The sequence below is a fragment of the Diabrotica undecimpunctata genome, chromosome 8 (genome assembly GCF_040954645.1).
Source record: "Diabrotica undecimpunctata isolate CICGRU chromosome 8, icDiaUnde3, whole genome shotgun sequence".
NCBI lineage: Eukaryota > Metazoa > Arthropoda > Insecta > Coleoptera > Chrysomelidae > Diabrotica > Diabrotica undecimpunctata.
Genome location: NC_092810.1, coordinates 33,548,403 through 33,562,001, shown reverse-complemented (window position 1 = coordinate 33,562,001; position 13,599 = coordinate 33,548,403). Strand labels below are relative to the sequence as shown.

Here is a 13,599-nt window from a genome sequence, read left to right as displayed (position 1 = left end):
ATCAGTGATAACCAAACATGCGAAATCCAAAGACATATTACTTTAGCGTGGGCAGCCTTTGGAAAACTGCGAGATACACTTAGGGTCAATATACCAATTAGCCTAAAAAGAAAAGTATTTGACCAATGCGTATTACTGGTCATGACCTATGGAGCGAAAACCATGACTCTAACCAAGACTACATCTTCGACATTGAAAGCGGGACAGAGACGAATGGAGCGGTCCATGCTGGGAGTGACGTTGCGGGACGGAATAAGAAACGAAGATCTGCGAAGAAGGACGAGTATTGCTGATGTTGTGGAACGCATAGAGGAGCTAAAATGGAATGGAAGCAGACAAACCTGGTAGAGGAAGACCAACTAAACGTTGGTGTGGAAAGCATAATTAACGCAGCAAAGCATTAAAAAGTTTTAAAAAACAGTTTTGTATCAACTGCTTATGATCTTCTTCTTCAATGTTTATTTGTAGGAAAGGGTTAGGTAGTGCTTCATTACGAAAAGGAATGAACTTAAAGTACCCGTTTAGGATCATTTGATCCTCTTCAGGCTAGAGTTGAATGTGTTGAGGTGGTACGAAAAGCAAAACAGCCCGAATTCCACAACAGTCCAAACAGTCCACACAGCTTACGATCTGTACCTTGAATTTTATATTCCAGCAGGATGGTGCTGCGTGCCTTACAGCTAAAACAACTAAAAAATGGTTTGGAGATAATAACATTAAACTCCTCTCATGGCTTTTGAACAGTCCAAACCTTAATGTTATTGAGACATTGTGGCATAAGATAAAACAGGAATTGTCAGAGAACTGTCGCCAATTTGAAGAATAAATTAGATCAATTATGGGATAGTTTCAACCCTGACTTATGTAAATCCTTAGTATGAACAATGCCAGATAGGATTGCCGCGGTTGTAAAGGCGCGAGATGATGTAACCACATATTAAAATAGTAATTTCTTGAATTGTCCGAATATTAAGTCACAATGTTATGCAACATTTTCGTTTATTTTGCGGCCAACTCTGCAATTCAAAGTTTATAGAGACCGAACCATTTTAATAATTTGTTATTAATGATAGAGTTGCACGTTTGAAGTTGAAGGTTTTCAATCAATTTTGTCCGAACATTAAGTTGTAAGGTCTCGTATAGTTAAAGTTGCACATGTACAAGATACACCTTTAGTAAAATGGTAATTGACTAGCGGCGAACCACCAAAACGTGCGTTACTTTCAATAATCCCATAACTCAGCCGATAAAGACTAGACAAAAATTATATAAAAATAACGAGAAAATTGTGTCATGAAAATATCAAGTGCATCCCTGTAGACAATAATTTTAATTTTGATTTACATGTTGCAGCCATGGCACTTATCGCCCAATACATAAACCAAACACGGACATACCGCATTAAAAAATCACTACTAAATTAATACACTTCTTATCTATTCATTATAAAGTTAACATTAATACCGTGCACTATTAGTCCAAGGACGTGATATTTTTATTCTCATTCGTCGTTAGAAGTCCATAAATGTATTGTCGGCAATAAACCTAATGCCTAACAACATTACACAATATCGTTCCAACTATAGTTTTATGGCCTTCTATAAAAATCTGAACCCGACCGTCAAATTGATGCGATGTTGTTGTTCTTAAAAGAAGCAGTTACTTTTCTGCCTTATTTGGCAAACGATTTGAGTCAAGGTATTACAAGCTTGTTTATTTACCTATTTTAACAATATATTGTCATAACCTGAATGGTTTGTTAGAAAAATATAGATACAAATCTTAGTTATTACGGTTGATCGTTAGAGCCAAATACTTAATATTATTTACTATTTTTAATCGGAATTACACTTAAGAAATCGTTCTTAAAATACAAATTAAATTAAAGGTTTTAATTAATTCCAAAAAAGACAAAGAAGCATCACTTCACTCATATTTAAGCAGGTGCCGATATAGGATCAGATCACTCCCAGTAGTGATCAAGAGCATAGCCGAAAGGGAATATTACAATTGCCTTAGGTAAAACAAATTTTGGGGTATTGTTTGGTATCACAAAAGATAGAGATTCACCAAATTTGAGCACAAAATGTTGACATATAACCTCAAAATTCAATAAAACGTCAAAAATCGTCTTTCGGCCAAATCTCGCTTAACTTTTTTACCAAAATAGATTGATTTTTTTTTAATTAAAAGTTTTTTGTGCAAAAATGAGAGTTGGCGGGAAATTCAAATTTATTTGAGTGTTTGAAAATTTTAAACGCCTATTCGCAATCTCAAACGACTATAGGTGGAAGCATTTGTTTTAAAAGATGGCAAGCGAAATAGGGATATCGTTTGTTGACATTATAAATTTGACAGGGAATTTTAAAAGGCCCCTAGTTGAAGGGCAAGCAATTTTAGATTCCAACCATATTATCTTGTGGAATATTATCATGTAGTGGGAAAATCGCAGTGATACAAGCATTGTGCCCTCTAACGAGCTATTTGAGAGGAGTAGGTACCCAACCAAATACACGTGTAAATTAAAGTGATTAATAATATTAAAAATGATTATTAATTATTTAAAAAATATTGTTTGTAATTGTACATGTAAGGCTGAAAATTTAGGCAAATGCAAACATATAATATATTGTTATATACCCGTATTACTATGCACATTACTATATATATATTTATATTATAAAATTAAGCACCACAGACATCAAGCAACAGTGGGGAAAATTAAAAACACATAATGCGTAGAAAGTATTGTGCCAATTAACCAGTTTTGCTACATGAAAAATAAACACTGTAAGAAGAGAATTAGATACGCGTCTAGCAAAACCAGCAGATACTGAGATATTGAAGATATTACTCTCCGGACTTTAAAAAGTGTGCTTCCTATACATCAAGACACAAAGTTTTGAGGAAGAAATGCTTCAGATTTCTCTATGTCACAGTATTATTTGCAACAATTTTGGAAAATTAAAATAAACGTTTTATCTCTTTAACTGTATTTAACAGCATAAAACTCTTAATTACTTTTTTGTAGTATGGTATAAGCAGAAGATATTTATGTAACAGTTGGATTTAGATTAGATTTCATATGTACACATTTATTGAGTAATTACTATTTTACCTATTGAAATGTTATCCTTTAGAAGTCAAGTAAAAAATCAACGCTTTTGTTACTACAAACTCATTTATTTACATTTAGATGCTGTTATACAGTCTATTCAAGAGAACAACCTGGTGGTTTTTAACACATGGTTTAAATTACCTAAAAGACGTCTATATACGTGGAGGTCTCCTCAAGATTGCGAAGGAGATATTGTCAGGAACCAAATCGACTACATTACAATTAACAAAAGGTTCCGTAATGGTATTTTAAATGTAAAAACGTACCCAAGCTGTGACATAAATTCAGACCACAATCCTGTAGTCGCAACTATCCGATTAAAACTTAAAAGAGTAGACAAGGCTAAACCCAGGCAGAGAATAGCATGGAGTAGTGCTAACCAAGGACAGCAACAGAAGTATAAAGACATGGTAGACACGCAGTTAGAGTCTAAGACAATATTTCCCATTAAGGAGAATACAGTAAAAGAAAACATTGAAGACATGTGGGGGAAAATTAAAAATACTGTCTTGGAGGCAGCAGACCAAAGTATACAGAAAGGAAATCGTAAACATAGAAAACCATGGATGACAAACGAAATATTACAAATTATGGAGAGGAGACGGATGGTAAAAAATAAAAACCTAACAAGATAAAAAGAACTCGACAGGGAAATTAAGAAAAAAAATAAATGTAGCTAAGGAAGAGTGGATGAAAGAAAAATGTAAAGAGCTAGAAGATTTGCAAATGAAGCATAAAGATAGAGAACTACACAGAAAGGTTAAAGAAGTAGCTGGAATATGGAAACCCAAACACTTATCGATTGTAACAAACAAAAAAAAACAAATAGAAATGGACCCTGAAAAATAAAAAGAAATATGGGACCAATATCTTAAATATTTGTTTGGTGATCAGAGAACAGAAGCTCCCCCACAAATAGATACAGATGAAAAATTAAACATTCTCACCGAAGAAGTTTTGCAGGCAATAAAAGACGCAAAGAACAACAAGGCACCCGGCGAAGACCTAATAACAGCCGAACATTTTAAACACCTAAGTGATAATGCTGTCAGAAAATTAACATCCCTCTACAACATTATATATGAACATGGCATAATACCGCATGACTGGCTAACATCCACATATATAGCTCCTCCTAAGAAACAAAAAAAACAAGGAAATGTGAAGACCATCGAACTGTATCCCTATGATGATTGAAATTTGGATGTACCGCCGAATGCTAAGAATAAGCTGGATCAGCAGAACTATGAATGAAGAAGTACTGAGATCAATGAACACACGCCCTCATCTGGTCAATACTATCAAAATTAGAAAGACGTCATATCTAGGACACATAATGTGCCATAGGGAATTTAAATAGCTCCAAGTAATATTAGAAGGCAAGATTGAAGGTAAAACGGGCATAGGACGAAAGAAAAAATCTTGGCTACGAAACATCAAAGATTGGACCCACACAAAAGGAAATGAATTAATTAATCAAGCCCAGAATGGAGAGAAATTTGCCATATTGATCGCCAACCTCAACAGAGAAGGCACTTAGTAGGAGGATACACTCTATTCATCGTCACTTAAATCACTAATGAAACTTCCATCATTCCACTCCATTGGAATCGATTGGTCCCAACTTAGGATTTGTTCGTAGAAATGTTTATGTTCCTCTGGTATGTAATGCATAATGTTTCTGACATCATCAAGTTTGTTAGCTTTCACTGGCAACATTGAGTGATAGACTTGATTTGTGGGAAGCTTCACTCTTCCTCCTTTATACAACTTGAAAGTTCCAAGTACGAAAGAACCAATAAATAGACGAGCGTCGACATATCCATATTTATCACTGGTATACTGGAAGTGCTTGAATTTACTAATGTTAAAATATGGTGTCTTGTCTTGGCTTTTTGTAGTTTTCTTGAATATTAAAGGCCACCATTGTTTGAAATCAAGAAAATGTGCATGTTCTAATGGTACTATTAGAAAGTTTTGAGCTTTTACTTTAGCTTCTTGAATGATGTTATTGTATAGTTCTGGTGTAAAAATAAGGTCATGTTTACGAATAGCACGTTTTGCTGTGGCAAAGTCGCGATCACTGGGTAAGAAACTTTGACCGCGAACTGGAAAATAATGGTCAATTGTGTTAAATCTTTCTGTCATTGTTAGTACTAAGAACATGTTTATAATGGTGTGGTTGAGGTTTTGACCACCGTAAGCGTCACTAAAAACATGTAACTCTTTTACTGCAGGGTGTATTTTATCTCTAATATACTTAGATACCATCGTACAAACCTCGTTAGGCCCCTTTTTCTCTGATGCCTCATGATAGGTATAAAATACTACTTTATTAGTTGTTAGGTTGTAGACAATAAAGACATACAACCATAGTTTACCATCTGAATAGCAGAGGTTTTATCGGTCAATAATTGGCAAATGAAAGTCGTCAACTACTTTATTGATTTATTCGAATACGTTTCGCTTTTATTTTTAAAAGCATTATCAGTTCACTACAAGTAAAAAAAAAGAATATAAATAAACAACCAACAGGGTTCATACTTACAAAAACAATTTGTAGGGTTTTTTTATAGATGTTATAAAAACTCTACGATAACTTAACATTAAAGATTAACAACTAAACGAGAAAAACGAAACAAAAAATACAAGAAAAACTGTAAGAATACTAGTTCATTTAATTTTAACCGATGGCTTCATTTGGATGTTGGTTTAAGCTCTTTCGAGGGTCAAACCACACTAATCTTTCCGATTGTTTTCTATCAGCTCTAGGATGTCATAATTTTCACATGTGTCTTATTGTCGTACATGTGTTTCTTTGGAATGCAGGGAAGAGGTACGATTCTTGATGGAGTTAGCGAGCGGAACGGGAACAGATCTTTTTTAAAAAAGGATTCATTTTTTCTTTTTTTTTAAACAAACAAACAAAGAGAAAATAGAAAGAAGAATGGGAATGAAGTTACTGTCTTTTAAGTGTTTTTTTTAATTTGTTTTTTTGTTTTGTAACATAATAAAAAAACCCCTTACACCCCGAGAGCAGCGCCAACACAAACAAAAATCAAAGTTGAAGGACTAAATACGAAATCCACAGAATACTTATACAGAAAAAGAATATCAGAGAAGATCGCTGGTAATAAATTATCAGAGAACGATAACATCGAGGAAAGCTGGGAAAAACTCAAAAATAACATAATTAACGCAGCAACCGAATCATTGGAGAATGGAAAGTAACGAACACTAACATATAAAAAAGAAAACACCAGAGTTTAGAGAGGAAATGAAGATAAAATGTAAAGAAAAGAAGAAATCCTTTTTACAATGCAAAACACAACAAACACAACAGGCATATAACCACTATAAACCAATCAGAAATCAAACAAACACTTTAGTTAGATAAATAAAAAAGGAACACTGGCAGAGCTTCTCAAAACATGTTCCTCTCTCTCAAAACTAGAACAAAACAGAATTCCTCAAGAATGGAGATCAAGCATCCTAATACCTCTCTTCAACAATAGAGACAAATCGGACCTGGAAAATTACAGACGAATTAATTTATTAAACATAACACTAAAATTAACAACCAAAGCGATAACAAATAAATTGAATGAAATTATAACACTAGCATGAGAGCAAAAAGGTTTTAGGTCGGGAAGATCATTCACCGACGTTATGTTTAGAATGAAGCAAGTGTAAGAGAAATCATTAGAATGCAAAAAACCGGCATATCTATGCTTCGTCGACCTTAAGAAGGTCCGGGTCAAGTTAAAGGACGTTATCCACTTATTGTACACAAGAGAGATACCTTTAGAAATAATCAAAACGATCGAAAATATCTACCAACATATCACAATAAAAGTAAAAGTACAAAAATAACTAACCGACCCTATTGAAGCTGGCTATGGGATAAGACAGGAAGAGTCCTTTATTATTCAACCTGATTATGGTTGAATTAAACAAAAATAGGAACTAGAAAAGGATACAAAATGGGAGAAAAACAACTTAAAATATTCTGCTATGAAGACGACGCAATCCTATAGTTTCTCAAAGTGAAGATGATTTACAACGTATGCTGCACCAATTTAATATAAACGTCAGAAAATTTAAAATGTTAATTTTCTCAAAAAAGAAAAAATGCATTGTTTCAACAGCAAATTTACTAATGTAAATTGGAGCTGGAAGGTCAGATAATAGAACAAGTGATGGAGTTTAAATATCTAGGCATCACATTATCTAGCTATGAAAAGCTCAAAACTGAAGTGAAAGATCAAGTGAATAGAGGAAACAGCCACAGGCTACCTGAATGAAACAATATGGAGAAATCAAAATATGGGGAAAGCAACGAAAGGCAGAATTTATAAAACAGTCACCAGACCAATAATGACATACGCAGCAGAAACACGACCTTACACAGACAGGACAAAAAGGATGTTAGAAACAGCAGAGATGAAAAATTGATGGTAAGACACTATGGGACAGAGCTGGAAGTACAGATATACGGCCGCACGATGCAAGGTGCAGAACATCAAGAACTGGGTAAGAAACAGAAGAGTATAATAGAACGATCATACAAGCCGAATGACAACAAATAGAGTAGTAAAGACGGCAAGAGACGGTTTTCCAATAGGAAGACGATAAGTGGGAAGACCACAACAACGATGGAACGACAAATTACTGGCGGCACATTGGAAAACAGACAAAGACATGTCTATATAAAAAGAAGAAGAAAAGAAGAAGAACGGAAATATGATGTAAAGGACAACTTCCGATAAAAATAGAAGGATTAAGTTTCATTTTAAGAAATAGGATTTTGAAAAGCACATTTGAAAAAAATTATCACCAGTCGCAACTGTCTATATCATCTGTATTTCTATGATTGGTAAGCAATAATTCTTTACTAATAAAACAACATTCAAAATTAAAATTTTCAGTCATTATTTAGAAAATTTGGAGCCTTACGTTATAAATTATGTAATCAATGGCAAAAATAGAGGTTCCCAGTCCCAGCATTTTTAAAACTTTATCAAGACTTTTCGAACAAGTATTTATTACAAAATAGTTGCTACTAAATGTTAACAATTTGTCTATCGACGCTAATTCGTAAACAAATATTGTTTATTTACATCTGTATTTGGGTGGCACATGCCTATGCGACCAGCTGACTTAATAAAATTAAATCAAACAACACTTTTTTATTTAACCTTTCAAGAATGTACTTAAACTATTAAATTGTTGACACAGTTTTTTCAATTGACCAGTTTTTGCTAAACACGCGTAAAAATAAATGTTAGCTGAATCGCTAAATTTATTGATTAAAATAAAAATCCTTGGCAGTTATCCTCTAGTTAGTTTGTAAAACAAATGCGATGTAAGTAAAGTTTTTAATTAGACAGATGTGAGTGACATTGGTTAATGATTGATGCAAAAATTCAATTAGTTTAGTAGAACAAATCAAAAAATAGTCCAGAACGCACATATTTATTTTAGCAGGTAAATTACCTTATTTTTTATTTATATTGTAGCATCATGTTTTACCGGTTGCATGCAATTAATTTATTTGACGTGTGCTCAGATTTTTTTTACAAACATTTGATTACCCTAAAATAGTATATTATATAGACAAGACGAAAAGCTCGGGTTCGTTAGGAAAAATATTCCCATGACATTTTTTTGCATAATCACTTTCCTAAAATACCCCAAAATAAGCCTCAAGAGGTCGCAAAGGCGAAAATTTGTTCAAATAATTACAATAAATTTTTTTGGGTGGGATATTTTTTTTAAATTTTATTAATTCATTATGAAAAAGGTACTTATTTTATAAGATTTTTCTAAAGTTGATCGTTTTCGAGTTATAAATAATTTAAAACTGAAAAAACGCAAAATGACGATTTTCAAGGCTAAAAATCACGAATTACTATTTCATCAAGTACCTAAATTTTATTATAATCATTATACAGGGTGTTTCAAAAAAAGGTAACCTCGTCTTTAGGGTAGGTAAAAAACTGAAAAATAATTGGGGTTTGCTTAGTAAAAAATTTTTGTAATTTTCCGAATCGATGGATTGGTAGAGGTGCAGAAGCTCCGATTCATTGGTCTCCTCGGTCATGCGATTTTAACCCTTTGGACTACGCAGTTTGGTCGTATATTAAGGAAAAAGTCTATGCTACAGAGGTAAATTCACGCCAAGAATTGGAACAAAGAATTCATCGTCAATTTAATGACATCATAGCTGATCCCCTACCGTTTAGAAGGTGAATGGAATCTTTAGAAAAATGAATAGACTTGTGTATTCGCGAAACCGGAGGGCATTTTGAACACTTACTGTAATTGAATTTTATTTTATGTTCTTAGTCATTAATTTAATTTTCTTCTTGTGAGTTTTGTTTAATTACTAACTATTTTATACCAGCATCAATTATTACTTCATAATTTTCAAATCAAAATATTCCGAAAACGGTACACAGTATAGAGTTTTACCAAGAGTATCTTTTTCGTGTAAAATTGAATGATGTTTAAGTTTACTTGAAATTTTGATTAATAATTATACTCTTAAAAAAGTTATATTGACTAATACTTAGTACGATCCGTGTAACTAGCGCCCTCTATGAGAATCATGTATAAAAACAAATTCATGGGATGTATCAGCTTCCAAAACATATTCGTATAAAATTTCATTACAATGTTGCCAGTAGTTTCGGCAAAATCGTAAAAAATGCGTAAAATTTTTTACTAAGCAAACCCCAATTATTTTTCAGTTTTTTACCTACCCTAACGGGGTTACCTTTTTTGAAATACCCTGTATATAATCATTATAATCATCAAGTACCTAAATTTAAGTTCAAGATATCAGCTCCCGATGATAATTCTAGGCTTATTTTTTAATTGTTAATGAAGCGCGTATAGCAGTAAGGTCGATGATTTGAACAATGAGAATTCAAACCAGCAAAAATCTAAGCCATAGATCAGTGATTCTTAACCTGTGGGGAACGTCCTCCTAGGGGGCGCGCTTTTACTAATGGGGGGGGGGTGATCGTGAGCATATCCGAAAAAAAAAACACCAACAACATTGACTAATTTACTAAAATCAAGGCAAAACAATATTCTGACAAAATAAAAAAAAATAAAATACACATTAAAGCTGATATAATAGGTACACTTGCAAAAGGCACTGTATTAGTACTACACATAAACTTTATATTGTTCTGAAGCTATTTCTTGTGGCATTTTAAAGTAATTACTATTTAAATGGGAATAAGCCACAATTAAAGGTTAAATTACGTTTATTGACGTTTCAATTTCCACTTCGGAAATCGTTCTCAAAATACAAACATTAGTAAATTATTATCAATTTACTAATGTTTGTGTATAATGAGTGTAATATTAGAAATAGACGCTCTCAGTTCTTTTTCTATATTTAACTGCGATCTATATTTGGTATTTAAAGCAGCCACCGCGGAAAATTCTGTTTTGCAAAGGTAGGATGTTCATTATTTATCCCTGCCCAAAATATAAAGGGGGATCTATTATTAAACTGTTTGCTAATTTTGGCATTTGCGGTAAAGTCTGTGAAGGTTTCTTCTTCGGCAGTAATGAGTTCTTCGGGTGTAATTTGAAACGTATTCCTAACCCACTCATAACTAAGTATTAATTTATTCATCATCATCATTATCATCACGTAGCGCTACAACCCTGGGTGGGTCTTGGCTGACTGTACAACTTTTTTCCAATTTGTTCGGTCTTTCATCAACCTAGGGTCAAATGGAATGTTCATTTTCCGGAGATCTGCTTGGATGTTATCTCTCCATCGCATTCTGGGACGTGCGAGTGGTCTTTTGCCTGTGGGAATCTCTTCCCATACCAGTTTTACAAGTCTATCGTTATGCAGTCTATGCACGTGGCCTGCCCATCTTAGTCGCTGTGATTTAATTTCTTGGACAATATCGGCGCAATTGTAGAGTGCTTTTAATTCGATATTGGTTCTGATCTTATACTGGTTTGTGGTGATGTCATGGCGAGGTCCGAAAATTTTTCGTAAAAAGAACGAAAAGTATTTTTCGTTCAAAGCGTCTGAGCTTTTCTTCGTTTGCTTTGGTCATGGTCCACGTTTCGCATTCGTATGTTATTACAGGTCTGACGATGGATTAATAGATTTTGATCTTTGAACTTCTTGTGAGATTTTTTGATTTTATGAGCTTATCCAGTGCGAATAGACAGCGGTTTGTAGATTGGATTCTGTCGTTTATTTCTTCAGTAACATCGCTGTCAGCTGTGATTACGGCCCCCAGATACTTAAAACGTTGTACTCTTTCAAAATTGAAGGTGTTGATCGTCACATTTTGTCCTATTCTGTCTCTTCGTGTCGTTCTATTTATACACATATATTTCGTCTTCTCTTTATTAATCTTCAGCCCTACTTCACTTGTTGCTCCTTACACCTTGTTGAAGATGTCTTTCGTGGATAGGATGGAGTCTCCAACGAGATCTATGTCATCTGCATATGCGAGTAATAGCTTGGGACCTTGAACCGATAGCAATTCTGTTTTTATTTCGGCCGACCTCATGGCTTTCTTTAATACAAGGTTAAAAAGTAGTGGAGATAACGCATCATCCTGTTTGAGTCCACTGTTGATTTCAAAGATGCCAGACAGTTTATTATTTACACGTACTTTAGATATTCCACCCTCCATACAGACTTTGGTCATCCAAATGAGTTTCTTTGGTATTGAGAGCTCCGCCATGGCATTCCATACTTGGCTTCTTTCTACGCTATCATATGCCTGTCGAAAGTCTATGATGAAAGAAAAGATTGTGTATGGGTCTGTTATACTCCCAACCCTTTTCTAGAAGTTGTCTCAGCGTGAATAGTTGATCTATTGTTGATCAGTTTACCCTAAAACCGGCTTGATATTCGCCTAGGACATTTTCAGCATAAGGGATTAGTCTACTAAGAATGATGTTTGAGAGGGTTTTATATGCCGTGTTTAGGTGTGAAATTCCTCTATAATTCGCGCATTTTGTTTTGTCCCCTTTTTTGTGGATGGGTACTATTATGTTTTCCTTCCATCGTGCTGGTATCCTTTCTTCTAACCATATGTGTGTTATTAGCTGGTGGATTTGGCGATGTAGTGCGTCTCCCCCATATTTCAGAAGTTCTGCTGGTATATCGTCCGTACCCGGCGCTTTGTGATTTTTCAGCTTATTTAAGGCCTTTTGGGTTTCTTCAATGGACGGACTTTTGACGGGCATGTCCGCTGTGATATAGATCTCTTCTTTGTGCTGTTCTTCCTGTATGATATTTAGAAGGTCCCTAAAATACTCTTTCCATTCTTCAGTTACTTCTTTACCGTCGATTATCATACGGCCTTGACTATTAATGACTATTAATTTATTGTCGTCAAAAAAGATTAAAAATTTTTTGTCGGCATCGCTAAATATTTTCAATGGTTACAAATCAACGTATTGTTCTTCAATCTTGTAAGTTTTAATAAATCCATCCACATTTGTAAACATTTCTAGGTTTTTTTGCTGTAAATTTCTGCTCCACAATTCCAATTTTCTACAAAAAGCGTTAACTTTATCACCCGTATCCAATAGGTATATGTGTATTGACTCTTTGAAGCTGAAGGTTCAAAATATTAAGTTTCTCGAATTTATCAACCAAGTAGCTCAATATTATTAAAAATAAACTATCCCAAAACATCTCGGCTTCCGGTCTATTTTCTTCTTCTAGAAACATGGCGAGTTCATGTATTTATTTAAGAGCGTAGGCGCAAAATTTCGGGCCAATGCTTTTTAAATGCATTCATTTTTTTCGAATCCTGAGAAAACTAATACATATTTTTGAAAAATTTAAACGCAGAATGCAAGATTATACTACTACCGAGGGCCGAAAATCCCTTCGAATAAACAAAAAGTTTATTTGAACGAGATATTTGAAATTAAAAATCACACTAAATTTTCTCTTTTTTTTCACCCCTGTAACTTATTAAAATAAACATTATAGAAGTTTTCAGGGACTTTCGGCTCACAGTAATAATGTAATCTTTCAATCCGCGTTTCATAAATACTTATTAGTTTTCTCAGGATTCGAAAAAAACGAATGCATTTAAAAAGCATTCGCCCGAAATTTTGCGCCTACGCTCTTATGTAAAAATTTCCCCAGTGATAACCATCGTGCCTTACAATAAAATAATAATGCTTAATGTACTGCAACCATATCTTTACAAAGTGCAGAAAAGATACTTGTTTTCAAAGCTCTCATTTTTATGTAATTAACTACTGTTCCATACAATGTCATAACCAGAGAGGGAAATAGCTTGGGGCTGAATATAAACACAAATAAAACAAAAGTAATGGCCGTTACACGTTCACCAAATGCCGACAATAATATTTGTATCTACAACAGATAGAACCTGTACAAAAATTCCAATATCTTGGTTGCTGGATAACAAACGATCTTGACTACGCAGTTGAAATACGTACTC

The 13,599-nt window shown here is 33.9% G+C and overlaps 1 protein-coding gene across 5 annotated transcripts in view; it reads left to right on the top strand.

Moving 5' to 3' along the window:
* The window catches only part of LOC140448356 (uncharacterized), a 173,521-nt gene that overhangs the window by 23,898 nt on the left and 136,024 nt on the right, over nucleotides 1–13,599 (top strand). For 2 of the 5 annotated variants that reach the window (XR_011951696.1, XR_011951694.1), the window contains exon 1: nucleotides 8,399–8,605. The exons of the other annotated variants lie outside the window; for them this stretch is intronic. The gene's annotated coding sequence lies outside the window, so the exon portion shown is untranslated. Of the gene's footprint in view, nucleotides 1–8,398; nucleotides 8,606–13,599 lie in introns of those variants that run through there. 5 annotated transcript variants of the gene reach the window in all.